Source organism: Mustela lutreola, chromosome 11, assembly GCF_030435805.1.
Source record: "Mustela lutreola isolate mMusLut2 chromosome 11, mMusLut2.pri, whole genome shotgun sequence".
NCBI classification, from domain to species: Eukaryota; Metazoa; Chordata; class Mammalia; order Carnivora; family Mustelidae; genus Mustela; species Mustela lutreola.
The window spans coordinates 81,026,223-81,054,149 of record NC_081300.1 but is presented as its reverse complement, the minus strand read 5'-3'; the positions used below and the strand labels follow the sequence as shown (position 1 = coordinate 81,054,149).

The following is a 27,927-nucleotide window of genomic DNA, read 5'->3' as shown; positions in this document are numbered from 1 at the left end:
GAATTTTTCCTATGTTTTCCTTTAGGAAATTTAGTTTCATGCATCACATTTAAGTCTTTAATGTATTTCAAGTTAAGATTTATGAGTGATATAAGGTTCCAGTTTCATGCTGGTTTATGTGACTATTCAGTTTTAAATATCATTTATTGAACAGACTATCTTTACCCATTATATATGTTGGCCCCTGTCAAATATTAGGTGACTGTATGAAAGGATTTATTTCTGGACTCTCAATTCTGTTCTACTTGTTTATTGGTCCATTTTATGCCAGTATACTTTATTGTTTTGAGCATGAGGGCTTTGTAGTATAGTTTCAAATCAAGAAGTGTAATTTCGCTTCTTCATTCTTTCTCAGAACTGCTTTAATTATTTGTCTTTTATGGTCTCATATAAATTTTAGGATTCTTTACTTACTTCTGTAAAAAATAAAATTGAATTTTTTTAAGATTATTTATTTATTTGACAGACAGAGATGACAAGCAGGCAGAGGGGCAGGCAGAGAGAGAAGAGGTAGCAGCTTCCTGCTGAGCAGAGAGCCTGATGCAGGGCTCGATCCCAGGACCCTGGGATCATGACCTGAGCCGAAGGCAGCGGCTTAACCCACTGAGCCACCCAGGCGCCCCAAACATTGGATTTTTGATAGGAATTGAATTTACAGATGGTTTTCGGTAGTATGGACATTTTAACAATGTTAATTCTTACCATTCATAAATATGAGCTATCTTTCCAATTATGTCTCCTTCAATTTCTTTATCAATGTCATAGTTTATGGGGTACAGATCTTTCATCTTCTTAGTTAAATCTTTTCGTAAGTATTTTATTAGTTTTGATGCTATCGTGAATTAGATTGTTCTCTTTATTTTTTCAGATAGTTCATCATTAGAGTGTTAAAATGCTCCTGTCTTGTGCTTACTTTGGCAGCACATATACTAAAATTGGAATGATGCAGAGAAGATTAGCTTGATCACTGAACAAGGATGACATGAAAAACTGGGAGGCAATACATATTAAAAAAAAAACGAAACAAAACAAAACTCTTGTCTTTTATATATTGATCTTGTATTCGGCAGCTTTACTAAATTTGTTAATTCAAAATTTTTTGTGAAGTTTTTAGGATTTTTTTACATGTAAGTTCATGTTATCCAAAAAAAGAAAATTTTACTACTTCCTTTATTTTTTTTTTTTTTTGGAGTCTTTTATTTCTTTGTGTTCCTTGTTTCTCTGGCTAGGACATCCAGTACTATGTCAAATGAGAGTAGTGAAAGTGGAAACACTTGTCTTTTTTCTGATCTTCAAGGGGAAAACATTCAAACTTTTTGATTGAATATGAGATTAGCTCTGGGCTTGCAATATGTGCTTTTTCTCTAATGGATTTTTAAAATTATTTTTTAAAAATTTTTATAAACATATAATGTGTTTTTATCCCGAGGGGTACAGGTCTGTGATTCACCAGGTTTACACATTTCACAGCACTCACCATCACTCACCATAGCACCTGCCCTCCCCAATGTCCATACCCCCACCATCCTCTCCCAACACACCTCCCACCAGCAACCCTCAGTCTGTTTTGTGAGATTCAGTCTTTTATGGTTTGTCTCCCTCCCAATCCCATCTTCTTTTATTTTTCTTTTCGTACACCCGAAACCGCCTATGTTGCATCTCCACTTCATCATATCAGGGAGATCATACGATAGTTGTCTTTCTCAGATTGATTTATTTCGCCAAGCATAATACCCTCTAGTTCCATCCATGTCATCACAAATAGCAGGAGTTCATTTCTTTTGATGGCTGCATAGTATCCCATTGTACATATATACCACATCTTATTTATTGATTCATCTGTTGAAGGACATTTAGGTTCTTTCCATGGTATAACTATTGTGGACATTGCTGCTATAAACATTTGGGTGCGTGTGCCCCTTCAGAATGCCATGTTTGTATCTTTAGGGTATATAGCCAGTACTACAATCACTGGGTCATAGGCTAGTTCTATTTTCAGCTTTTTGAGCCACCTCCACGCTGTTTTCCAGAGTGGTTGCACCAGCTTGCCTTCCCACGTACAGTGTAGGAGGGTTGCCCTTTCTCCACATCCTCGCCAGCATCTGTCATTGACTGACTTGTTCATTTTAGCCATTCTGAAAGGTGTGAGGTGGTATCTCATTCTGGTTTTGATTTGCATCTCCCTGATGCCGAGTGATGTGGAGCATTTTTTCATGTGTCTGTTGGCCATTTGGATGTATTCTTTGCAGAAATGTCTGTTCATGTCCTCTGCCCATTTCTTCATTCGATTATTTGTTCTTAGGGTGTTGAGTTTGATAAGCTCTTTATAGATTTTGGATAGATACAGGCCCTTTATCTGGTATGTCATTTGCAAATATCTTCTCCCAGATAACTTCTGACAGTCATCTTTTGGCTTTGCTAACTGTTTCCTTTGCTGTGCAAAAGCTTTTTGATCTGATGAAATCCCAATAGTTCATTCTTGCCCTTGCTTCCCTTGCCTTTGGCGATGTTCCTAGGAAGAAGTTGCTGCTGCTGAGGTCAAAGAGGTTGCTACCTGTTCTCTCCTCAAGGATTTTGATGCATTCCTTTCTCACATTATGCTTCTTCATCCATTTCCAGTCTATTTTCATGTATGGTGTAAGGAAATGGTCTAATTTCATTTTTCTGCATGTGGCTGTTCAATTTTCCCAACACCATTTGTTGAAGAGGCTGTCTTTTTTTCATTGGTCATTCCTTTCTGCTTTGTTGAAGATTAGATGACCATAGAGTTGAGGGTGTATTTCTGGGCTCTCTATTCTGTTCCATTGATCCATGTCTGTTTTGGGGACAGTTCCCTACTATCTTGATGATGACAACTTTGTAATAGAGCTTGAAGTCTGGAATTGTGATGCCAACAACTTTGGCTTTCTTTTTCAATATTCCTCTGGCTATTCGAGGTATTTTCTGGTTCCATATATATTTTAGGATGATTTGTCCCATTTCTTTGAAAAAAATGGATGGGATTTTGATAGGGATTGCATTAAATGTGTAGATTGCTTTAGGTAGCATAGCCATTTTCACAATATTTGTTCTTCCAATACAGGAGCATGGAACATTTTTCCATTTCTTTGTGTCTTCTTCAATTTCTTTCATGAGTACTTTAGAGTTTTCTGAGTATAGAATCTTTGTCTCTTTGGTTAGGTTTATTCCTATTCCTAGGTATTTTAGGGTTTGGGGTGCAGTTGTAAATGGGATTCACTCCTTAATTTCTATTTCTTCAGTCTTGTTGGTATAAAAAAAATGCAACCAATTTCTGTTCATTGATTTATATCCTGACACTTTACAGAATTCCTATACAAGTTATAGCAGATTTGGAGTGGATTCTTTTAAGTTTTCCACATACAGTATCATATCGTCTGCAAACAGGCATAGTTTGACTTCTCTTCTGCCAATTTGGCAAAATTTGGATGCCTTTAATTTCTTTTTGTTGTCTGATTGCTGAGGCTAGGACTTCTAGTACGATGTTGAATAGCAGTGGTGATAACGGACATCCCTGCCGTGTTCCTGACCTCAGCGGAAAAGTATTCAGTTTTTCTCCATTGAGAATGATATTTGCAGTGGGTTTTTCATAGATGGCTTTGATAATATTGATAATATGTGCCCTCTATGCCTACACTTTGAAGAGTTTTAATCAGGCAGGGATACTGCACTTTGCCAAATGCTTTTTCAGCATCTATGGAGAGTATCATATGGTTATTGTTCTTTCTTTTATTGATGTGTTGTATCACATTGATTGATTTGCAGATGTTGAGCCAACCTTGTAGCCCTGGAATAAATCCCACTTGGTCGTGGTGAATAATCCTTTTAATGTACTGTTGAATCCTATTGGCTAGGATTTTGGTGAGAATTTTTGCATCCGTGTTCATCAAGGATATTGGTCTGTAGTTCTCTTTTTTGATGGGATCCTTGTCTGGTTTTGGGATCAAGGTGATGCTGGCCTCAGAAAAAAAGAGTTTGGAAGTTTTCCTTCCATTTCTATTTTTTTTGGAACAGTATCAGGAGAATAGGAATTAATTCCTCTTTAAATGTTTGGTAGGATTCCCCTGGGAAGCCATCTGGCCCGGGGCTTTTGTTTGTTTGGAGATTTTTGATGACTGTTTCAATCTCCATACTGGTTATGGGTCTGTTCAGGTTTTCTATTTCTTCCTGGTTCAGTTGTGGTAGTTTATATGTCTCTAGGAATGTATCCATTTCTTCCAGATTGTTGAATTTGTTGGCGTAGAGTTGCTCATAGTATGTTCTTATAATTGTTTGTATTTCTTTGGTGTTGGTTGTGATCTCTCCTCTTTCATTCATAATTTTATTTATTTGGGTCCTTTCTCTTTCTTTATCAATCTTATTAATTCTTTCAAAGAACCAGCTGCTAGTTTCGTTGATTTGTTCTATTGGGTTTTTTTGGTTTTGTTTTGTTTTTTTTTTTGTGGTTTTTATTTGTTTGTTTGTTTCTATTTCATTGATTTCTGCTCTGATCTTTATTATTCCTCTTCTCCTGCTGGGTTTAGGCTTTCTTTGTTGTTCTTTCTCCGACTCCTTTAGGTTTAAGGTCATGTTGTGTATTTGAGATCTTTCTTGTTTCTTGAGAAAGGTTGGTACAGCTTTATATTTTCCTCTCAGGACTGCCTTTGCTGTATCCCACAGATTTTGAACACTTTTGTTTACATTATCATTTGCTTCTATGAATTTTTTCAATTCTTCTTTAATTTCCTGGTTGACCAATTCATTTTTTAGAAGGATGCTGTTTAGTCTCCATGTTTTTGTGTTCTTTCCAAATTTCCTGTTGTGATTGAGTTCTAGTTTCAGAGCATTGTGGTCTGAGAATATGCAGGGGATGATCCCAATCTTTTGATAATGGTTGAGATCTTATTGATGACCCAGGCTGTGGTCTAGTCTGGAGAATGTTCCATGTGCACTAGAGAAGAATGTGTATTCTGTTATTTTGGGATGGAATGTGTTGAATATACCTGTGATGTCCATCTTGTCCTTGTGGATCTGTTGCTTGGATGATCTGTCCATTTCAATGAGGGGAGTGTTAAATTCCCCTACTATTATTTTATTATTGTCGATGTGTTTCTTTGATTTTGTTATTAATTGGTTTATATAGTAGGCTGCTCCCATGTTAAGGACATAGATATTTAAAATTGTTAGGTCTTCTTGTTGGACAGACCCTTTGAGTATGATATAGTGTCCTTCCTCATCTCTTATTATAGTCTTTGACTTAAAATCTAATTGATCTGATATAAGGATTGCCACCCCAGCTTTCTTCTGAAGCCTTGCTGAGGAAGCAGCGGCGAAGTGCTGTTCGCTCCAAGCCAAAGCCTCTGCGAAAGCACAGCATTCGCTGATAAAAGTTCTGCGGGCTGCTGCTGCTTGCCTGAGCCCAGTCTCGCGGTGGGAGAAACCCACAAACAGCGAAAGCCACTTTGCCTGGGCTTCTCCCCTGGGAAAGCACAGCGTTCCTTGGGAAATCAGAGTTGGGTTTGGCGATGCTGCTGCTGCTTGCCTGAGCTAGTCTCCGCAGCTCGGTGGAAGATACCCGCATGGAGCAAAATACTCTTTGCCCTAGCATCCCCTCTGCCTGAGAGAGAAGCCAAGTGTGGGGAAGGCGAAGCACGCCGTCCCCGGAGAAGAGAAGAAGCCGTTGGCCTTGGGGTCGGGAAACTCACGGGAAGCAGGATAGCCTGCTGTGGCACGAACAGCAGGCCGATGGCAAGACAAGTGTCACCCGCTCCCTGGGTGGAGAGATGGATCCCTGGCTGCTAAGGAGACATGAGGGGACGACTAGGGCAGGGGTGCGTGCTCCACTCTGAGGAAGGAGTCTGGGCAGAAGGCTGGCCTGTCCTGTGCCTCTGTTCTCAAGGGGACAGCATCTCCTTGGCCACCTGTCCCAAGGGCAAACTTAGGCTTGCCATCAGGTGCCATACCCGGAACTCGCAGAAACAACCCCATGGAGAAACGGGCAGTCAGATGCTGTCTTCCACCAAGATGTGGCAGCTATGTGGGTGGCAGGGGGTGTGCCGGGGAAGGAGTGGAGACAGTCCCCCACATTTCCCGATCGCAGTGCACGGGCCCTGTGTAGGGATCCTGTCGCCTCCTCTCTCCTGTCGTGAAGGCACTGTCCTAGACCCTGAGTCTGCCTGAGCGCCGGAGCAAAAGGCAAAGCCATAACTACCCCAGGAGATGCTAATAGGCATAGAGTGCCATGCTAGGCCACGCAGGCTGCTGCAGGGTTGTGACTGTGTCTGCTTAGTACGGCTTAGCAAGGTGAACCCCTGGGTGTGAACTTGGATCCCTGGAAAGCAAGGTCCAAGAGGCACCAGCTCTCTGGAGCTCTTCTTCCCTGCCGCGACAGAGCGATCGACCAAAGCCTTGCTGAGGAAGCAGCAGCGAAGTGCGGTTCGCGCCATGCTGAAAACCTCTGCGAAAGCATAGCAGTCGCTGAGAAATCAGAGTCGGTTCTGTGGGCTGCTGTTGTTGCTTGCCTTAGCCTAGGATTCGCAGCACGATTGGAGAAACCCGCATAGAGCAAAAGCCTCTTTGCCCGGACATCCCTTCTGGGAAAGCACAGCATTCTTTGGCAAATCAGAGTCGGGTCTGTGGGATGCTGCTGTTTGCCTGAGCTGGTCTCCACAGTACGGTGAAATAAACCCTCATGGAGCGAAATCCTCTTTGCCTGGGCATCCCCTCTACCTGAGAGAGAAGCGCGGTTGTACCTGTGGAAAGAGCCTTAAGGAAAGGGACACATCTTTCACTGCGCTCCCCAGGAGCATGTCTGTGGAAGGTGCAGCACGCTGCCCAGGGAGAAGAGCAGGAGCCTTTGGCCATCTGGTTTGGAAACGGTTGTGAAGCAGGAGAGCCGGACCTGGCAGGCACAATGGCCGGTGGCAATACAAGTGTCACCCGCTCTCAGTGCAGAGACAGAAGCCTGGAATGCTAAGGAGAGAGGTGGGGATGAGTACAGCAGGGCGCGTGCTCCACTCTTAGGAAGGAGTCTGGGCAGAAAGCATGCCTGTCCTTAGCCTCTGGGCCCAAGGAGACAGCAGCTTTGGCCACCTGTCTCTGGTGGAGACATGGGCTTGCCACCAGGCGCCTACCCTGAACTCGTAGAAACAGCTCACTCAAAGAACTGACAGCCAGTTTACGTCGTCCTCCAGGAGATGGAAGCGTTCGCGAAGGCACGGGATGTCCAGGCAAGAAGTGGGTACAGTCCCCACAGCTCCCCATCCCAGTGCGCGCACGGTGTTCAGGGATCCTGTCGCCTCTCCTCTCCTGTGGGGAAGGCACTCGGTAGTTCCCGAGTCTGCCTGAGGGCCTGAGCAAAAGGCCAAGTGTTGCCTACACCGAGAGATGGTGGTGTGCATACAGTGCCATCCTAGGCCACGCTCGCTGCTGCAATGTTGTCGCTGTGTCTGCTTAGTTTGGCCTGGCAGGGTGAATCCAGGGCGCGTACATGGAGCCCAGGAAATCAAGTCCCAAGAGGCACCAGCTCTTCCACAGCTCTTCTTCCCTGACGCGAATGAAGCCTTGCTGAGGAAGCAGCGGTGAAGTGCGGTTCGCTCTAAGCCCAAAGCCTCTGTGAAAGGAGAGCATTCGATGAGAAATCAGAATCGGTACTGTGGGCTGCTGCTGCTGGTTGCCTGAGCCCAGTCTCACAGTGGGAGAAACCCGCATACAGCGAAAGGCTCTTTGTCTGGGCATCTCCTCTGGGAAAGCACAGCATTCATTGGGAAATCAGAGTTGGGTTTGGGGATGCTGATGCTTCTTGCCTGAGCTAGTCTCCACAGCACAGTGGAAGATACCCGCATGGAGCGAAATTCTCTTTGCCCTAGCATCCCCTCTGCCTGAGAGAGAAACGTGGTTGCACATCTGAAAGGGCCTTAAGGAAAAGGACACATCTGTCTCCGAGGTCCCATGGAGCACGTCTGGGGAAGGCACAGCACGCCGCCCCCAGAGAAGAGAAGGAGCCGTTGGCCTTGTGGTCAGTAAAAGGTGGGAAAGAAGGATAGCCTGCCATGGCAGGAACAGCAGCCGGTGGCAACAATAGTGTCAGCCGCTCCCTGTGCGGAGAGATGGAAGCCTGGCTGCTTAGGAGACATGAGGGGACGAATAGGGCAGGGGCGTGTGCTCCACTCCGAGGAAAGAGTCTGGGCAGAAGGCAGACCTGTCCTGTGCCTCTGTTCTTAAGGAGACAGCATCTCCTTGGCCACCTGTCCGTAGGGCATACTTGGGCTTCCTACCAGGAACCTTACCCTGAACTCGCAGAAACAGCTCCCTCGAGAAACGGGCAGTCAGATGCCATCTTCCTCCAAGATGTGGCAGCGTTGTCGGTGGCAGGGGGTGCGCCGGGGAAGGAGTGGCGACAATCCCCCAAAGCTCCCCAATCCAGTGAACGGGCGGTGTTCAGGGATCCTGTCGCCTCTCCTCTCCTGTGTGGAAGGCACTGGCCTTGTCCGTGAGTCCGCCTGAGGGCCAGTGCAAAAGGCCAAGCGTTGCCAACACTGGGAGATGGTAATGTGCATAGAGTGCCATCCTAGGCCACGCACGAGGCTGCAGGTTTGTGGCTGTGTCTGCTTAGTTCGGCCTGGCAGTGTGAATACAGGGCATGAACATGGAGCCCGGGAAAGCAAGGCCCAAGAGGCACCAGCTCTCCCAGGCCTTCTCTTCCCTGAGGCGACAGAGCAGACGCCCAAAGCCTTGCTGAGGAAGCAGCAGCGAAGTGCGGTTCGCACCAGCTGAAAACCTCTGCAAAAGCTTAGCAGTCACTGGGAAAGCAGAGTCGGTTCTGTGGGCTGCTGTTGCTGCTTGCCTTATCCTAGTATTCGCAGCAAGGCGGGAGAAACCCTCATAGAGCGAAAGCCTCTTTGCCTGGGCATCCCCTCTGGGAAAGCTTATCATTCTTTGGGAAAACAGAGTCGGGTCTGTGAGATGCTGCTGCTGCTTGCCTGAGCTAGTCTCCACAGCACGGTGTAATAAACCCGCATGGAGCGAAATCCTCTTTGTTTGGGCATCCCCGCTGCCTGAGAGAGAAGCGTGGTTACGCCTGTGGAAAGACCCTTAAGGAAAGGGACACGTCTGTCACTGCAGAGCGATGGAAGCCTGGCTGCTAAGGAGACACGAGGGGAATTTAGTGCAGGGGAAAGGGCTCCACTCTGAGGAAGGAGTCTGGGCAGGAAGCATGCCTGTCCTGAGCCTCTGGGCCCAAGGAGACAGCAGCTTTGGCCACCTGTCCATGGTGGAGACATGGGATGCCACCAGGCGCCTACCCTGAACTCGCAAAAACAGCTCCCTGAAAGAACTAGGAGTCAGATTCCGTCTTCCTCCAGGAGGTAGAAGCGTTCGCAAAGGCAGGGCGTGTCCAGGCAAGGAGTGGCGACAATCACCCAAAGCTCCCCATTCCAATGAACGGGCGGTGTTCAGGGATCCTGTCGCCTCTCCTCTCCTGTGGGGAAGGCACTGGCCTAGTCCGCGAGTCTGCCTGAGGGCCTGAGCAAAAGGCTAAGCGTTGCCTACACCGAGAGATGGTAGTGTGCATACAGTGGGATCCTAGGCCACGCTCGCTGCTGCAGTGCTGTCGCTGTGTCTGCTTAGTTCGGCTTGCCAGGGTGAACCCAGGGCGCGAACATGGAGCCCGGGAAAGCAAGTCCCAGGAGGCACCAGCTCTCCCGCAGCTCTTCTTCCCTGATGCGAACGACGCCTTGCTGAGGATGCAGCGGTGAAGTGCGGTTCGCTCCAAGCCCAAAGCCTCTGTGAAAGCACAGCATTCGCTGAGAAATCAGAGTCGGTACTGTGGGCTGCTGCTGGTTGCCTGAGCCCAGTCTCACAGTGGGAGAAACTCGCATACAGCGAAAGGCTCTTTGTCCGGGCATCTCCTCTGGGAAAGCACAGCATTCATTGGGAAATCAGAGTTGGGTTTGGTGATGCTGCTGCTTCTTGCCTGAGCTAGTCTCCGTAGCACGGTGGAAGATACCCGCATGAAGCAAAATACTCTTTGCCCTAACATCCCCTCTGCCTGAGAGAAAAGCTTGGTTATGCCTGTGGAAAGAGCCTTAAGGAAAGGGACATGTCTGTCACTGCAGAGCGACGGAAGCCTGGCTGCTAAGGAGACACGAGGGGAAGATTAGGGCAGGGGAAAGGGCTCCACTCTGAGGAAGGAGTCTGGGCAGAAAGCATGCCTGTCCTGAGCCTCTGGGCCCACGGAGACAGCAGATTTGCCCACCTGTCTCATGGGCTTGCCACCAGGCGCCTACCCTGAACTCGCAAAAACAGCTCCCTGAAAGAACTGGCAGTCAGATTCCATCTTCCTCCAGGATGTGGAAGCGTTTGCGAAGGCACGGGGTGTCCAGGCAAGGATTGGGGAGAGTCACCCACAGCTCCCCATCCCAGTGCGCGGGCGGTGTGCAGGGATCGTGATGCCTCTCCTCTACTGTGGGGAAGGCACTGGATTGGTCCCCGAGTCTGCCTGCGCGCCAGAGCAAAAGGCCAAGCTTTGCCTATGCCAGGAGATGGTAGTGGGCATAGAGTGCCATCTTAGGGCGCGCACGATTCTGCATGGTTGTGACTGTGTCTTAGTTCAGCTTGGCAGTGTGAACCGAGGTGCTAACGTGGAGCCTGGGAAAACAAAGCCCAAGAGGCACCAGCTCTCCCGCAGCTCTTCTTCCCTGACGCGACAGAGCGAACTCCCAAAGTCTTGCTGAGGCAGCGGCAGCGAAGTGCGGTTCGCGCCAAGCTGAAAATCTCTGCGAAAGCATAGCAGTCGCTGGGAAAGCAGAGTCGGTTCTGTGGGCTGCTCTTGCTCCTTGCCTTAGCTTAGTATTCGCAGCAGGGTGGGAGAAACACACATAGAGCAAAAGCCTCTTTGCCCGGGCATCCCCTCTGGGAAAGCACAGCATTCTTTGGGAAAACAGAGTTGGGTCTGTGGGATGCTGCTGCTGCTTGCCTTAGCTAGTCTCCACAGCTCATTGTAATAAACCCGCATTGAGAGAAATCCTCTATGCCCGGGCATCCCACTCTGCCTGAGAGAGAGCCTGTCGAAACAGCCTTAAGAAAAGGGACACATCTGCTACCGCGCTCCCCAGGACCATGTCTGCATAAGGTGCAGCACGCTGCCTCGGGAGAAGTGAAGGGGCCGTTGGCTTTGCTGTCGGGAAATGGTGGTGAAGCAGGAGAGCCTGCCATGGCAGGAACAGCAGGCAGGTGGCAAGACAAGTGTCACCCGCTCCCTGTGTGGATAAAATAAAGCCTGGCTGCTAAGGAGACACGAGGGGACGACTAGGGCAGGCACACGTGATCCTCTCTGAGGAAGGAGTCTGGGCAGAAGGCAGGCCTGTCCTGTGCCTCTGGTCCCAAGGGGACAGCATCTCCTTGGCCACCTGTCCCTAGGGCAAACTTGGGTTTGCCACCAGGCGCAATACCCGGAACTCACAGAAACAGCTCCCTGGAGAAACAGGTAGTCAGAGGCCTTCTTCCTCCAAGATGTGGCAGTGTTCGCGGAGGCACTGGGTTTCCGGGGATGGAGTGGGGGACAGTCTCCCACAGCTCCCCATCCCAGTGCATGGGCGGTGTTCAGGGATCCTGTCGCCTCTCCTTTCCTGTGGGGAAGGCACTGGCCTAGTCCCCGAGTCTGCCTGCGCGCCAGAGCCAAAGGCCAAGTCACCGGAAGATGGTAGTGTGCATAGAGTGCATTCCTAGGCCACACATGCTGCTGCAGGGTTGTGGTTCTGCTTAGTTTGGCCTGGCAGTGTGAACCCAGGGCGGGAACATGGAGCCCAGGAAAACAAGGCCCAAGAGGCACCAGCTCTCCCGTAGCTCTTCTTCTCTTAAGCGACAGAGCTAATGCCCAAAGCCTTGCTGAGGAAGCAGAGGCGAAGTGCAGTTCATGCCAAGCCCAAAACCTCTGCGAAAGCAGAGCAGGCGCTGGGAAATCAGAGTCGGTTCCGTGGGCTGCTGTTGCTGCTTGCCTTAACCTAGTATTCACAGCACGGTGGGAGAAACCCACATAGAGCAAAAGCCTCTTTGTACTGTGCATCCCCTCTGGGAAAGCAGAGCATTCGTTGGGAAATCTGTGTCAGTTCTGTGGGATGCTGATGCCGCTTGCCTGAACATAGTCTCCGAAGCATGGTGGGAGAAACCCGTATGGAGTGAAATCCTCTTAGCCCGGTCATCCCCTCTGCCTGAGAGAGAAGCGTGGTTGCGCCTGTGGAAACAGCCTTAAGGAAAGGGACACGTCTGTCACTGTCCTCCCCAGGAGCATGTCTGGGAAAGGCGCAGCAACGCCGCCCTGGGAGAAGAGAAGGAGCCATTGGCCTTGTTGTCGGGAAACGGTCGTGAAGCAGGAGATCCTGCCATGGCAGGAACAGCGGGCGGGTGACAAGACAAGTGTCCCCACAGTCTATGATGACACTTTTGAGTCAAGGTTCATCTACTCTACAGATGAGACTGTAAAATTTTTAAAGGCAACATGTTTAAAGGCAACATCATGAAAGAAGGTTTGGTGGATTGCTTTGATTTTCTATTCATGGTATCAGATGAGTTTAAGGGAGCATAATCCAATAAAAAATTTAAAATTAATTTTAAAAAATAAGGAAAAAACATTTGAATGTCTTTGCCTTTGTGGTTCCTGCAAATGAAACTACAAGAAAGGACTGAGAACATTTTCTTTTTTTCTATTTTTTCTTCAATTTGGACCTCCTCCTTAGGTCTCTGATCAAAGAATGCTTACACAGACTCTGTAGTGTAGAAAGGACAAAATATCATATTACAAAATATTCCATTCCTATCCTTTTGTATACCCAGAACAATAAGTTAATATATGTGCTGCCAAAGAAGCACACCAGAGCAATAAGTTAAATGAAGATTGTACTGGGAAGATAAAACAATTATTCCATAAAATGAGTGGGTTTTGAATGGGACATGAAGGGCGGACTTGTGAGTTAGGAAAAAATATATATATAAAGACTTAATGAAGGTTTAATTAAAGCATAACAACTGTGCTGTATTCCTGAAATATATTAAAATGATGATATGGAAATACCTTGCCTAGTACTTAATATCTCACAGAGTAACATCAAAGCACCTATTAATCCTTTCTACTAACAGCTGTTCTTCTTTGTTTCACTTTACATAACATGTGATGGATTGACATTTGTAGAAATAAGGAGGAAACATGGAAGAAAGTGAACAATTAGAAAGGATCAAAATACAGTAATAAACCAGGTAAATAACCAGTGAATATTATTATAGTAAATATATGCACATTTATAAACTGAGAATTTTCAGGAGTGACAGCCAATGTAGAAAATCAAGATGATGTTATAGAAAATTCCATAAAACCCTTTGCATTAGTTTAACAGCCTGGTATAATATTTAGAAACATGTGTAATTTCTTTGAGCAGTTAAGCATAGAAAAACATGGCTGAAATAATGAAAAACACTTAACATTTACTTAAATTTTTGTTTATTTTTATCCTTTAATGCCCATATTGTGTTCATAATATGCTATTTGTGGTTGTTAGAGCAAAGTAAATTTGAAAATTTCCATGGAGAGGGGAAATGGTATCTGTTTGTAAAACAAAACAAAATAAAACAAAAACACAGGGCACCTTTCCTATGGTTGTGAGCTGCCCTTCCCTTACTGCTCAATGCATTTTCATTAACACCCACCTCACAGTCCATAGGCAGTCATCTGTGTTCCTGTCTTTAAGAAATTTTATCCTACAAGTCTTTCCTCATGACACTGTTGCCTATTACATAAATCAAACAGACATTCAACCTCTTGGAATGGAATCAGAAACCCACAAAGCTGACTGCTGTCAGGACTCATAAGGAAGGCAATTAATAAATTTATTATTTAGGAGAGGAGTTGTTTGCTTTCCGAAAATGCATGCAAAATTGGAATGTTATCCAGAGTGTATATCAAACTAAATAAGCTAAAAGTGTCTTTTTATCTCAGGTTCACCCATTTGACAATCATTATATTTTCTCCTTTATCTCTGGTTTGGTCAGCTATGCTAGTGTCAGAACACTTAATTCATTCAGTCAATCAACAAAGACCTATTTAGTACTAACTTTTTGTGGGTGTGATGAATAAGACAAATATCTGCCACAATGGAGCATATGATCTAGAGTTTAAAATTCATATTTGAATTACTTACATACCACCTCATACATGAATTACATACTTACCACCACAAATGTAAACAACACTTATAAAATTGATGATGTTAAGGAGAAGACCTTAATATTAAAAGCAATAAAATTGCTGTCTATTAGTAGAAATAAAAAATAGTCATATATTAACTAAAGTAAAATTTAGGGCTCCCTGGGTGACTCAATCGGTTAAGCAGCTGCCTTTGGCTCAGGTCATGATCCCAGGGTCCTGGGATTAAGACCTGCATCGGGCTCACTTCTGGGTAATAAGCCTGCCTCTCGATCTTCCTCTGCCTGCCACTCTGCCAACTTGAGCTCTCTCTCTCTCTCTCTGTCAAATAAACAAATAAAATCTTTAAAAAAAAAAGATAAATAAAAAGTAACACTTACTGGAGATTTGGGGATGGTGATGTCATCAAGATGGCAACATGGATGCATGGATGGCTCCTTATTTATTGCGAAAGGTAAATGTATAGTCAAAACCAGATTCTCTAATATTGTAATGGTGATATATAAATCATTTACTAGTCTAGTTTAAAAGTTAAAAAAAACAAGCCTATTAAAAATAACTATAACTGCAATCATTTGTTATTGAAAGTACAATATAAAAATGATCTAAAATGTAAAAACATCAATAACCTATTGTTATAGGAGAAGTATAAATTTTCTGTACACTATTGAAGTTCAGTTGTTTTCAACATAAAATGGAAAATTATAACTAACGTATTTTATATAAGCTTAATGGTAAATTTAAAAAAATATGTAGTAGATACACAAAAGATTTTGATAAAGAAGTTAAAACATACTGCCACAAAAAGTCATCAGATTACAAACAAAGAGAACAAGACAGGAAATAAAGAGCAGAGCATCTACAAAAGAGAAACAAAACAGATAAACACTGGGGAAAGAAAAAAAATTTTTAAAAGGGAGGGGAAGGCAAACCATAATACACTTAACTATAAGTAACAAACTGTTTCTGGAGGGGAGATGGTCAGGGGAATGAGCTAACTCAGTAATAATTATTAGGAGGTCAATTGTGATGAGCATTGACTATTATATGTAAATGGTGAATTACTAAATTCTACTGCTGAAACTACTATTACACTATATATTAACTAAAATTTAAATAAATCATGAAATATAAAAAGAATGAAAGGCAATATTTAAGTCCTTACCTATCCATAATTACTTTAACTGTAAGTGAATGGAATCATCAGTTGGAAGACATAGAAAGGCTAGAATAGATTAAAAAAACAAACGAAAAACACAAGATCCAACAATATGTTGCATATAAAAGAATCAATTTAGCTTTAAGGACACACATGGGCAGAGAGTAAAGGGATGGAAAAAGATATTCCAAGCTAATGATAACAAAAGAAAACAAGGGTGGCAATAACTATAACAGACAAAATAGGGTTTATATAAGCTAAAAATCACCACAGGAGTCAAAGAAGGTCCTTATACAATAAGAAAAGTGTCATCAATTCATCAATAGAGTAATTGTAAATATCATGTACCTAATATTGAGCCACATAAATATATAAAACAAATACTAACAAAACAAAAAGGAGAAATAAATAGCAATACAATAATATCTGGGGACAATAATACCCCACTCTTACCTATGGATAGATCATCCAGACAGAAAATCAATAAGAAAATAGTGAATTTAAACACTATGCCTGGACAACTGGGTGGCTCAGTCAGTTAAGCCTTTGCCTTTGGCTCAGGTCGTGATCCCAGGGTCCTGAGATAGAGTCCCACATTGGGCTCCCTGCTCAGGAGGGGGTCTTCTCACTCTGTCTCTGCCCTTACCCCTTGCTCATTCTCTCTGCCCTGCTCTCTCTCTCTCTCTCAAACAAACAAACAAAACAAACAAACAAACAAACAAACAAGAACTATGTCAAATGAACCTAACATATTTACAAGATATTCCATCCAATAGTATCATAATAAATACTCTTCTCAAACACACGTGGAAAATTTTCTAGGATAGATCACATTTTAAACCACAAAACAAGAGTCCCCCCAAAATCAATAATATAGAAAGCATATCGAGTATATTTCCAGCCAAAATAATATAAAACTAGAAATCAATACAGAAGCAACTTTGGAAAATTTACAAATACACAGACATACACATTTTTAAACAAACAAAAAATCAAAATAGGAAGACAAAGTAGGAATAAAAATACATCTTGAGGAACATAAAAAAATATATACCAAAAAATTATGAGAAGCAGCAAAGCAGTTATAAAAGGAAATTTTATAGCTATAAATGTATAAAAAAAGATTTCAAATAAAGAACTTATTATAACAGCTAAGAAAAACTACAAAAAGAAAAAAGTAAACTTAAAAGTAGCAAAAGGAAGGAAAAAAATAAAAATTAGGGCAGAAATAAATGAAATATAGAATTAAAAAACTAGAAAGTTTTTTTTAAATGGTAAATAAAATTAAACTTGGTAATGGTAAATAAAAAAAAGACAGCTAGACTAACTCAGAAAAAAGAGAGAAGACTCAATAAAATCAGAAATGAAAAAGGAGACATTATAACAGATACCACAGAAATATAAAGGACAAAAGACAGTTAAATGCCAGCGAATCAAAAGCCTAGAGGAAATGGACAAATTCCTAGGCACATACAACCTATCAAGACTGAATCATAAGGACATAAAAAATGTGAACAGACCAATAAGGGGTAAGGAGATTGAATCCGTAATAAAAACCTTCTAACAAATAAAAGTCCAGAATCAGATGATTTCCACAGTGAATTCTACCAAACATTTTAATGCAAAATAATACAAATAATTTTTAAACCCTTCCCAAAAAGTTGAAGAGGTTGAAATACTCCGAGGCACATTTTACAAGCCAGCATTATCTTGATATCAAAACCAGACAGGAGCACTACAAAAGCAAAGCAAAACAAAACAAAAACAAACAAACAAACAAAAAACAAAGTAGCAACAAAAAGAACTACTGGATAATATCCCTGATAAATAAAAATGTAAAAATTCTCTACAAAATGCTACAAAACTGAATTCACCAGCACATATCAGTAAATGTGATGCATTATATTAAAAGAATGATCAATAAAAACTCATATAATCAACTCAATATATTCAGAAAAGGCATTTGACAAAATTCAACACCCTTTCATAATAAAAATACTCACCAAACTGGGTACAGAAAGAATACACATCAACATAATAAAAACCACATATTCCGGGCAAGGATTCAAGATGGCGGAGAAGTAGCAGGCTGAGATGACATCAGGTAGCAGGAGATCAGCTAGATAGTTTATCTAACCATTGCAAACACCTACAAATCCAATGGGAGATCAAAGAGAAGGAGAGAAACAATTCTAGAAACGGAAAATTGATCACTTTCTGAAAGGTAGAACAGGCAGAAAATTGAACCCGAAGAACAGGAAGGTAGACCGCGTCAGGGGGGGGGGGGCAGCACCCGGCGAGCAGTGGAGCAACGGAGCACAAAATCAGGACTTTTTAAAAGTTTGATCCACTGAGGGATATCACCCCAGAGGCTAAACCAGAGTGAAGCCCAAGTGGGGTCAGCATAGTCCCAGGTCCCTCAGGGTCACAGAAGGACCAGGGGTATCTGAGTGTCACAGAACTCACAGGTATTAGAGTGGGGAAGCCGGCTACAGAGACAAAGCTGAGGAGTGAGCTCTCAACCCAGGGTTACTTTGAACCAGGCATAGGCAGGATGAGCGTGGAGCACGGCCAAGGGCCAGGGAGATGGGAGTAATTGAGCTCTTTTCTCCAAGCATGGCCAGAGGCCAGGGAGATGAGAATGACCAAGGACTTTTCTCCAAGTACGAGTGACAGAGCGCTTTTCTCCAAGCATGGCCAGAGACCGGGAAGATGGGAGTGATTAAGCACTTTTCTCTAAGGCTGCACTGAGGAGCGGGGCCCTGAGCTCTCCACTCCTCTGGGCAGGATTGTGAGACCGCCATTATCATTCCATCATCCAGAACTCTACGGAAAGCCTTCAGGGAACAAAAGCTCCTGGATTACTTAGCCTTACCCCAGGTAAGGGCAGGACAAATCCATCTCAGGCAAAGACACTTGAGAATCAATACAACAGGCCCCTTCCCCAGAAGACCAACACGAAACCCAGCCAAGATCAACTTCACATAGTAAAGAGAACAGTGGAATTCCAGAGGAGGAGAAAGCAAAGCAAGGAATTCGTGGCTTTCTCCCAATGATACATTAGTCTTGCAGTTATATTTTTTTTTCTTTTTTCTTCTGCAAATTTTTTTTAACTTTTACCCTTTCCTCTTTTAATGGTTTTTTAACTAGTTTATTTTTAAAATACCTTACAAAAAATAATAATCTATTTTGAACCTTCATTATTATACTCATATTTTATCATCCATTGTACCTAACTATATATTTTTTTACACATAGGGTTTTTTCTTCTAAAAATTTGGGGTATAACTTCTCCTAATAGAACAAAATATACCCTAAATCTAGCTCCAAGATTGTTCTAGTGTCCAGCCTGAGCAAATTCTCACCAGTTTATTTTTCTTTATTGTCCCAACCAACTTGCTCTATCAACTTATTTTTTAGAAATTACATTTTTTTCTCATTTTTTAAAAATTTTATTTATTTATCAGAGAGGGCGGGGAGAGAGTGAGCACAGGCAGACAGAATGGCAGGCAGAGGCAGAGGGAGAAGCAGGCTCCCTGCCGAGCAAGGAGCCTGATGTGGGACTCGATCCCAGGACGCTGAGATCATGACCTGAGCCGAAGGTAGCTGCTTAACCAACTGAGCCACCCAGGCGTCCCTTTTTTCCTCATTTTTATAGGTTTATTCCATCCCTTCATTGTGCCTACCCTTATATGTTTTTCATCCTTTAAAATCCTGGGAGGTAGTTTCTTCTAAGAGACCAAAATACTCCCAAAATTAAGTGAGTGACTCTGTTCTAGTCACAAGTCTAGTATATATATATATATATATTTTCTTTTTTAATATTTTTTCCTTGTTTTCTTTTTTTTAAACCTCCCCCCCCCCTTGAACTTCTTTTTTATCTCCTTTCATTCTCCCACAACTTGGGTCTCTTCTGAAGGGGTTAAAGCACATTTTCCTGGGGTCTATACCACACTTTTAGCATTTTATTTGCTCCTTTATGTATTCTTATCTGCTCAAAATGACAAAGTGGAAAAACTCACCACAAGAAAAAGAACAAGAGGCAGTACCAAAGGCTAGGGACATAATTAAAACAGACATTGGTAATATGACAGAACTAGAGTTTAGAATGACAACACTCAAGGTTCTAGCTGGGCTCGAAAAAGGCATGGAAGTTATTAGAGAAACCCTCTCCAGAGAGATAAAAGCCCTTTCTGGAGAAATAAAAGAAGTAAGATCTAACCAATTTGAAATCAAAAGAGCTATTAATGAGGTGCAATAAAAAATGGAAATTATTACTGCTAGGATAAATGAGGCAAAAGAATTAGTGATATAGGAGACCAAATGATGGAGAATAAAGAAGCTGAGCAAAAGAGAGACAAACAAATACTGGACCACAAGTAGAGAATTTGAGAGATAAGTGAAACCATAAGACGACACAACATTAGAATAATTGGGATCCCAGAAGAAGAAGAAAGAGAGAGGGGAGCAGAAGGTATATTGGAGAGAATTTTTGTAGAGAATTTCCTTAATATGGCAAAGGGAACAAACATCAAAATCCAGGAGACGCAAAGAATGACCCTCAAAATCAATAAAAATAGGTCCACACGCCGTAACCTGATAGTAAAATTTACAACTGTTAACAACAAAGAGAAAATCCTGAAAGCAGCCTGGGAAAAGAAGTCTGTATTGTACAACAGTAAAAACATTTGATTGGAAGCAGACTTATCCACAGAGACCTGGCAGAGCAGAAAGAACTGGCATGATATATTCAGTGTTAAATGAGGAAAACAAACAGCCAGGAATACTATATCCAGCTAGGCTATCATTGAAAATAGAAGGAGAGATTAAAAAGCTACCGAATGTTTATAGCAGCAATGTCCACAATAGCCAAACTATGGTAAGAACCTAGATGTCCATCAACAGATGAATGGATCAAGAAGATGTGGTATATATACACAATGGAGTACTATGCAGCCATCAAAAGAAATGAAATCTTGCCATTTGCAACAACATGGATGGAACTAGAGCGTATCATGCTTAGCGAAATAAGTCAAGCAGAGAAAGACAACTATCATATGATCTCCCTGATATGAGGAAGTGGTGATGCAACATGGAGGCTTAAGTGGGTAGAAGAAGAATAAATGAAACAAGATGGGATTGGGAGGGAGACAAACCATAAGTGACTCTTAATCTCACAAAACAAACTGAGGGTTGCCGGGGGGAGGGGGTTTGGGAGAAGGGGGTGGGATTATGGACATTGGGGAGGGTATGTGATTTAGTGAGTGCTGTGAAGTGTGTAAACCTGGTGATTCACAGACCTGTACCCCTGGGGATAAAAATATATGTTTATAAAAAAATAAAAAATTAGAAATATTAAAAAAAAAAAAAAAAGCTACCAGGACAAACAAAAGCTGAAAGGATTTGCAAACACCAAACCAACTCTCCAGGAAATATTGAAAGGGGTCCTCTAAGCAAAGAGAGAGCCTAAAAGTAGTAGATCAGAAAGGAACAGAAACAATATACCATAACAGTCAAATTATAGGCAATACAATGCCACTAAATTCATATCTCTCAATAGTTACCCTAATGTAAATGGCCTAAATGCACGATCAAAAGACACAGGGTATCAGACTGGATAAAAAGCAAAACCCATCAATATGCTGTTCAAGAAACTCATCATAGACCCGAAGACACCCCCAGATTAAAAGAGAGGGGGTGGAAAACAATTTACCATGCTAATGGACATCAGAAGAAAGCTGGGGTGGCAATCCTTATATCAGATCAATTAGATTTTAAGCCAAAGACTATAATAAGAGATGAGGAAGGACACTATATTATACTCAAAGTGTCTGTCCAACAAGAAGACCTAACAATTTTAAATATCTATGTCCTTAATATGGGAGCAGCCAACTATATAAACCAATTAATAACAAAATCAAAGAAACACATCGACAATAATAAAATAATAGTAGGGGAATTTAACACTCCCCTCATTGAAATGGACAGATCATCCAAGCAACAGATCCACAAGGAAAAAGGTCTTAAATGACACACTGGACAAGATGGACATCACAGGTATATTCAACACATTCCATCCCAAAATAACAGAATACACATTCTTCTCTAGTGCACATGGAACATTCTCCAGACTAGACCACAGCCTGGGTCATAAATCAGATCTCAACCATTATCAAAAGATTGGGATCATCCCCTGCATATTCTCAGACCACAATGCTCTGAAACTAGAACTCAATCATAACAGGAAATTTGGAAAGAACACAAATACATGGAGACTAAACAGCATCCTTCTAAAAAATGAATTGGTCAACCAGGAAATTAAAGAAGAATTGAAAAAATTCATGGAAGCAAATGATAATGTAAACAAAAGTGTTCAAAATCTGTGGGATACAGCAAAGGCAGTCCTGAGAGGAAAATATAAAGCTGTACCAACCTTTCTCAAGAAACAAGAAAGATCTCAAATACACAACATGACCCTACACCTGAAGGAGTCGGAGAAAGAACAACAAAAAAAACCTAAACCCAGCAGGAGAAGAGGAATAATATTCAGAGCAGAAATCAATGAAATAGAAACAAACAAACAAAAAAAAAACACAAAAAACCAAAACCAAAAAAAAAAAAAAACCCAATAGAACAAATCAACGAAACTAGGAGCTGGTTCTTTGAAACAATTAATAAGATTGATAAAGAAAGAGAAAGGACCCAAATAAATAAAATTATGAATGAAAGAGGAGAGATCACAACCAACACCAAAGAAATACAAACAATTATAAGAACATACTATGAGCAACTCTATGCCAACAAATTCAACAATCTGGAAGAAATGGATACATTCCTAGAGACATATAAACTACCACAACTGATCCAGGAAGAAATAGAAAACCTGAACAGACCGATAACCAGTATGGAGATTGAAACAGTCATCAAAAATCTCCAAACAAACAAAAGCCCCGGGCCAGATGGCTTCCCAGGGGAATCCTACCAAACATTTAAAGAGGAATTAATTCCTATTCTCCTGATACTGTTCCAAAAAAATAGAAATGGAAGGAAAACTTCCAAACTCTTTTTTTTCTGAGGCCAGCATCACCTTGATCCCAAAACCAGACAAGGATCCCATCAAAAAAGAGAACTACAGACCAATATCCTTGATGAACACGGATGCAAAAATTCTCACCAAAATCCTAGCCAATAGGATTCAACAGTACATTAAAAGGATTATTCACCACGACCAAGTGGGATTTATTCCAGGGCTACAAGGTTGGCTCAACATCTGCAAATCAATCAATGTGATACAACACATCAATAAAAGAAAGAACAATAACCATATGATACTCTCCATAGATGCTGAAAAAGCATTTGGCAAAGTGCAGTATCCCTGCCTGATTAAAACTCTTCAAAGTGTAGGCATAGAGGGCACATATTATCAATATTATCAAAGCCATCTATGAAAAACCCACTGCAAATATCATTCTCAATGGAGAAAAACTGAATACTTTTCCGCTGAGGTCAGGAACACGGCAGGGATGTCCGTTATCACCACTGCTATTCAACATCGTACTAGAATTCCTAGCCTCAGCAATCAGACAACAAAAAGAAATTAAAGGCATCCAAATTTTGCCAAGTTGGCAGAAGAGAAGTCAAACTATCCCTGTTTGCAGATCATATGATACTGTATGTGGAAAACTTAAAGGACTCCACTCCAAATCTGCTATGACCTGTATAGGAATTCTGTAAAGTGTCAGGATATAAATCAATGAACAGAAATTAGTTGCATTTTTTTATACCAACAAGACTGAAGAAATAGAAATTAAGGAGTGAATCCCATTTACAATTGCACCCAAAACCCTAAGATACATAGGAATAAACCTAACCAAAGAGACAAAGAATCTATACTCAGAAAACTCTAAAGTACTCATGAAAGAAATTGAAGAAGACACAAAGAAATGGAAAAATGTTCCATGCTCCTGTATTGGAAGAACAAATATTGTGAAAATGGCTATGCTACCTAAAGCAATCTACACATTTAATGCAATCCCTATCAAAATCCCATCCATTTTTTTCAAAGAAATGGGACAAATCATCCTAAAATATATATGGAACCAGAAAATACCTCGAATAGCCAGAGGAATATTGAAAAAGAAAGCCAAAGTTGTTGGCATCACAATTCCAGACTTCAAGCTCTATTACAAAGTTGTCATCATCAAGATAGTAGGGAACTGTCCACAAAACAGACATGGATCAATGGAACAGAATAGAGAGCCCAGAAATACACCCTCAACTCTATGGTCAACTAATCTTCAACAAAGCAGAAAGGAATGCCCAGTGGAAAAAAGACAGCCTCTTCAACAAATGGTGTTGGGAAAATTGAACAGCCACATGCAGAAAAATGAAATTGGACCATTTCCTTACACCATACATGAAAATAGACTGGAAATGGATGAAGAAGCATAATGTGAGAAAGGAATGCATCAAAATCCTTGAGGAGAGAACAGGTAGCAACCTCTTTGACCTCAGCAGCAGCAACTTCTTCCTAGGAACATCGCCAAAGGCAAGGGAAGCAAGGGCAAGAATGAACTATTGGGATTTCATCAGATCAAAAAGCTTTTGAACAGCAAAGGAAACAGTTAACAAAGCCAAAAGATGACTGTCAGAAGTTATCAGGGAGAAGATATTTGCAAATGGCATACCAGATAAAGGGCCAGTATCTATCCAAAATCTATAAAGAGCTTATCAAACTCAACACCCTAAGAACAAATAATCGAATGAAGAAATGGGCAGAGGACATGAACAGACATTTCTGCAAAGAATACATCCAAATGGCCAACAGACACATGAAAAAATGCTCCACATCACTCGGCATCAGGGAAATACAAATCAAAACCAGAATGAGATACCACCTCACACCTTTCAGAATGGCTAAAATGAACAAGTCAGTCAATGACAGATGCTGGCGAGGATGTGGAGAAAGGGCAACCCTCCTACACTGTACGTGGGAAGGCAAGCTGGTGCAACTACTCTGGAAAACAGCGTGGAGGTGGCTCAAAAAGCTGAAAATAGAACTAGCCTATGACCCAGTGATTGTAGTACTGGGTATATACCCTAAAGATACAAATGTGGCATTCTGAAGGGGCACACGCACCCAAATGTTTATAGCAGCAATGTCCACAATAGTTAAACTATGGAAAGAACCTAAATGGCCTTCAACAGATGAATCAATAAATAAGATGTGGTATATATGTACAATGGGATACTATGCAGCCATCAAAAGAAATGAACTCCTGCTATTTGTGATGACATGGATGGAACTAGAGGGTATTATGCTTGGCGAAATAAATCAATCTGAGAAAGACAACTATCGTATGATCTCCCTGATATGATGAATTGGAGATGCAACATAGGCGGTTTCGGGTGTATGAAAAGAAAAATAAAAGAAGATGGGATTGGGAGGGAGACAAACCATAAAAGACTGAATCTCACAAAACAGACTGAGGGTTGCTGGGGGGAGGTGTGTTGGGAGAGGATGGTGGGGGTATGGACATTGGGGAGGGCAGGTGCTATGGTGAGTGATGGTGAGTGCTGTGAAATGTGTAAACCTGGTGATTCACAGACCTGTACCCCTAGGGATAAAAACACATTATATGTTAATAAAAAATTAAAAAATAATAATTTAAAAAATCCATTAAAAAAAAACACATATTGCAAGCCCAAAGGTAATCTCATATTCAATCAAAAAAGTTTGAAAGTTTTCCCCTTAAAGATCAGAAAAAAGACAAGTGTGTCCACTTTCACTACTCTCATTTGACATAGTACTGGATGTCGTAGCCAGAGAAACAAGGAACACAAAGAAATAAAAGACTCCAAAAAAAAAAAAAAAAGGGAAGAAGTAAAATTTTCTTTTTTTGGATAACATGAACTTACATGTAAAAAACTCCTAAAAACTTCACAAAAAATTTTGAATTAACAAACTTAGTAAAGCTGCCAAATACAAGATCAATAAATAAAAGACAAGAATTTTGTTTTGTTTCTTTTTTTTTAATATGGAATGCTTCCTAGTTTTTCATGTCATCCTTGTTCAGTGATCAAGCTAATCTTCTCTGCATCATTCCAATTTTAGTATATGTGCTGCCAAAGTAAGCACAAAACAGGAGCATTTTAACACTCTAATGATGAACTGTCTGAAAAAATAAAGAGAACAATCTAATTCACAATAGCATCAAAACTAATAAAATACTTAGGAAAAGATTTAACTAAGAAGATGAAAGATCTGTACCCCATAAACTATGACATTGATAAAGAAATTGAAGGAAACATAAATGGAAAGATAGCTCATATTTATGAATGGTAAGAATTAACATTGTTAAAATGTCCATACTACCGAAAACCATCTGTAATTCAATTCCTATCAAAAATCCAATGTTAGGGGCGCCTGGGTGGCTCATTGGGTTAAGCTGCTGCCTTCGGCTCAGGTCATGATCCCAGGGTCCTGGGATCGAGCCCTGCATCAGGCTCTCTGCTCAGCAGGAAGCTGCTACCTCTTCTCTCTCTGCCTGCCCCTCTGCCTGCTTGTCATCTCTCTCTGTCAAATAAATAAATAAATAAATAATCTTTAAAAAAATCCAATATTATTTTTTTACAGAAGTTACTAAGGAATCCTAAAATTTATATGAGACCATAAAAGACAACAAATAATTAAAGCAGTTCTGAGAAAGAATGAAGAAGCAAAATTACACTTCTTGATTTGAAACTATACTACAAAGCCCTCATGCTCAAAACAATAAAGTATACTGGCATAAAAACAGACCAATAAACAAGTAGAACAGAATTGAGAGTCCAGAAATAAATCCTTTCATACAGTCACCTAATATTTGACAGGGGCCAACATATATAATGGGTAAAGATAGTCTGTTCAATAAATGATATTTAAAAGATAGTCTGTTCAATAAATGATATTTAAAACCAGCATGAAACTGGAACCTTATATCACTCATAAATCTTAACTTGAAATACATTAAAGACTTAAATGTGATGCATGAGGGGCGCCTGGGTGGCTCAGTGGGTTAAGCCGCTGCCTTCGGCTCAGGTCATGATCTCAGGGTCCTGGGATCGAGTCCCGCATCGGGCTCTCTGCTCAGCGGGGAGCCTGCTTCCTCCTCTCTCTCTCTGCCTGCCTCTCTGCCTACTTGTAATCTCTGTCAAATAAATAAATAAATCTTTAAAAAAAAAATAAATGTGATGCATGAAACTAAATTTCCTAAAGGAAAACATAGGAAAAATTCTCCTTGACATTGGTCTTGCCAATAGTTTGTTGGATACCAGGCCAAAAACACAAGCAAAAGAAGTAAAAATAAATAAAAGGTATTACATTAAACTAAAGTTTCTGCATTGCCAAAAAAAAAAAAAAAAGAGAGAGAGAGAGAGAATGAAAACACAATCCACAGAATGGAAGAAAATACTTACAAATCTTATATCTGAAAAGAGGTTACTAACCAACAGATACAAATAGAAAAAAAATATAATTAAAAAATTAGCAAAAGGATCTCAATAGATTTTTTTTTCAAAAAAGTTATATAAATGACCAACAGGAGCATTAAAAGTGCTCAACGTAAAAACTCAGGGCAAAGTCATTATGTTGTTTTTGTTGTTGTTGTTTACCTCTGAAAAACACAGCAAGATATTACTACCTATTAGAATATATACTACCAAAAAATTAAAACTAACAAATTTTGGTAAATATTGGGGAAAATGGAGAACTTAAGCACTGTGATAGGGATATAAATTTGGATGGAAAACAGTATGGAGATTATTCATATTATTAAAAGTAAAATTACCATATGATTCAGTAATCCCACCTCTAGGTATATATCTAAAGGAAACGAAGTCACTATTCGAAGACATATCTGCACTTTTATGTTCATTATAAAATTATTAACTCTAAGCAAGAGATGGAAATAACTTCAGTATCCATTAATGGATGAATGAATAAAATAAGTATGGTAAATATATACTATGGAATACTACTTAACAATGAAAGATTAAGAAATACTGCCATTTACAACAGCATGGATGGATCTTGAAGGTATTATAGTAAGTGAAATATTTCAAAGATTTTATATATATTTTTTAATTTATGTATTATGATATCCCTTACATACAGAATCTGAAGAAAAAGCAAACTAATGGAAACTTAGAGAGTTGACTTGACAAGAGGTGAACCTGGGGTGGAATAAGGTGGTCAAAGGGTACAAACTTGCAACTATAATATGAAAAATTTCTGGGGATCTAATGTACAGCACGATGATCATAGTTAATAATATATACAAACTTTTTTATTGTGCTTCCCTTTATTAAACTTTGCATATATCACATTCTTACAAGTTGAAAGTTTATAGCAATCTTGTATAAAATAGGTCTGCTGCCACCATTTTTCTAACAACATTTGTTCATTTTGTGTCTCTGTCACATGTTGGTAATTCTTGCAATATTTCAAGTTTTCTCATTATTATTGAATTTGTTATGGTGATCTGTGATCAGTAATTATGACCCACTGAAAACTCAGAACTAGTTTACTTACAGTATA

The 27,927-nt window shown here is 41.1% G+C and overlaps 2 non-coding genes across 2 annotated transcripts; one reads left to right on the top strand and one right to left on the bottom strand.

Annotated features, from left to right (window-relative positions):
• Positions 1-905: 905 nt before the first annotated feature.
• On the top strand, positions 906-1,012 carry LOC131811950 (U6 spliceosomal RNA). Its single transcript, XR_009346190.1, has one exon. It is a non-coding gene; the product is annotated as a U6 spliceosomal RNA (small nuclear RNA).
• Positions 1,013-25,381: 24,369 nt separating this feature from the next.
• On the bottom strand, positions 25,382-25,488 carry LOC131811945 (U6 spliceosomal RNA). Its single transcript, XR_009346185.1, has one exon. It is a non-coding gene; the product is annotated as a U6 spliceosomal RNA (small nuclear RNA).
• Positions 25,489-27,927: the final 2,439 nt, after the last annotated feature.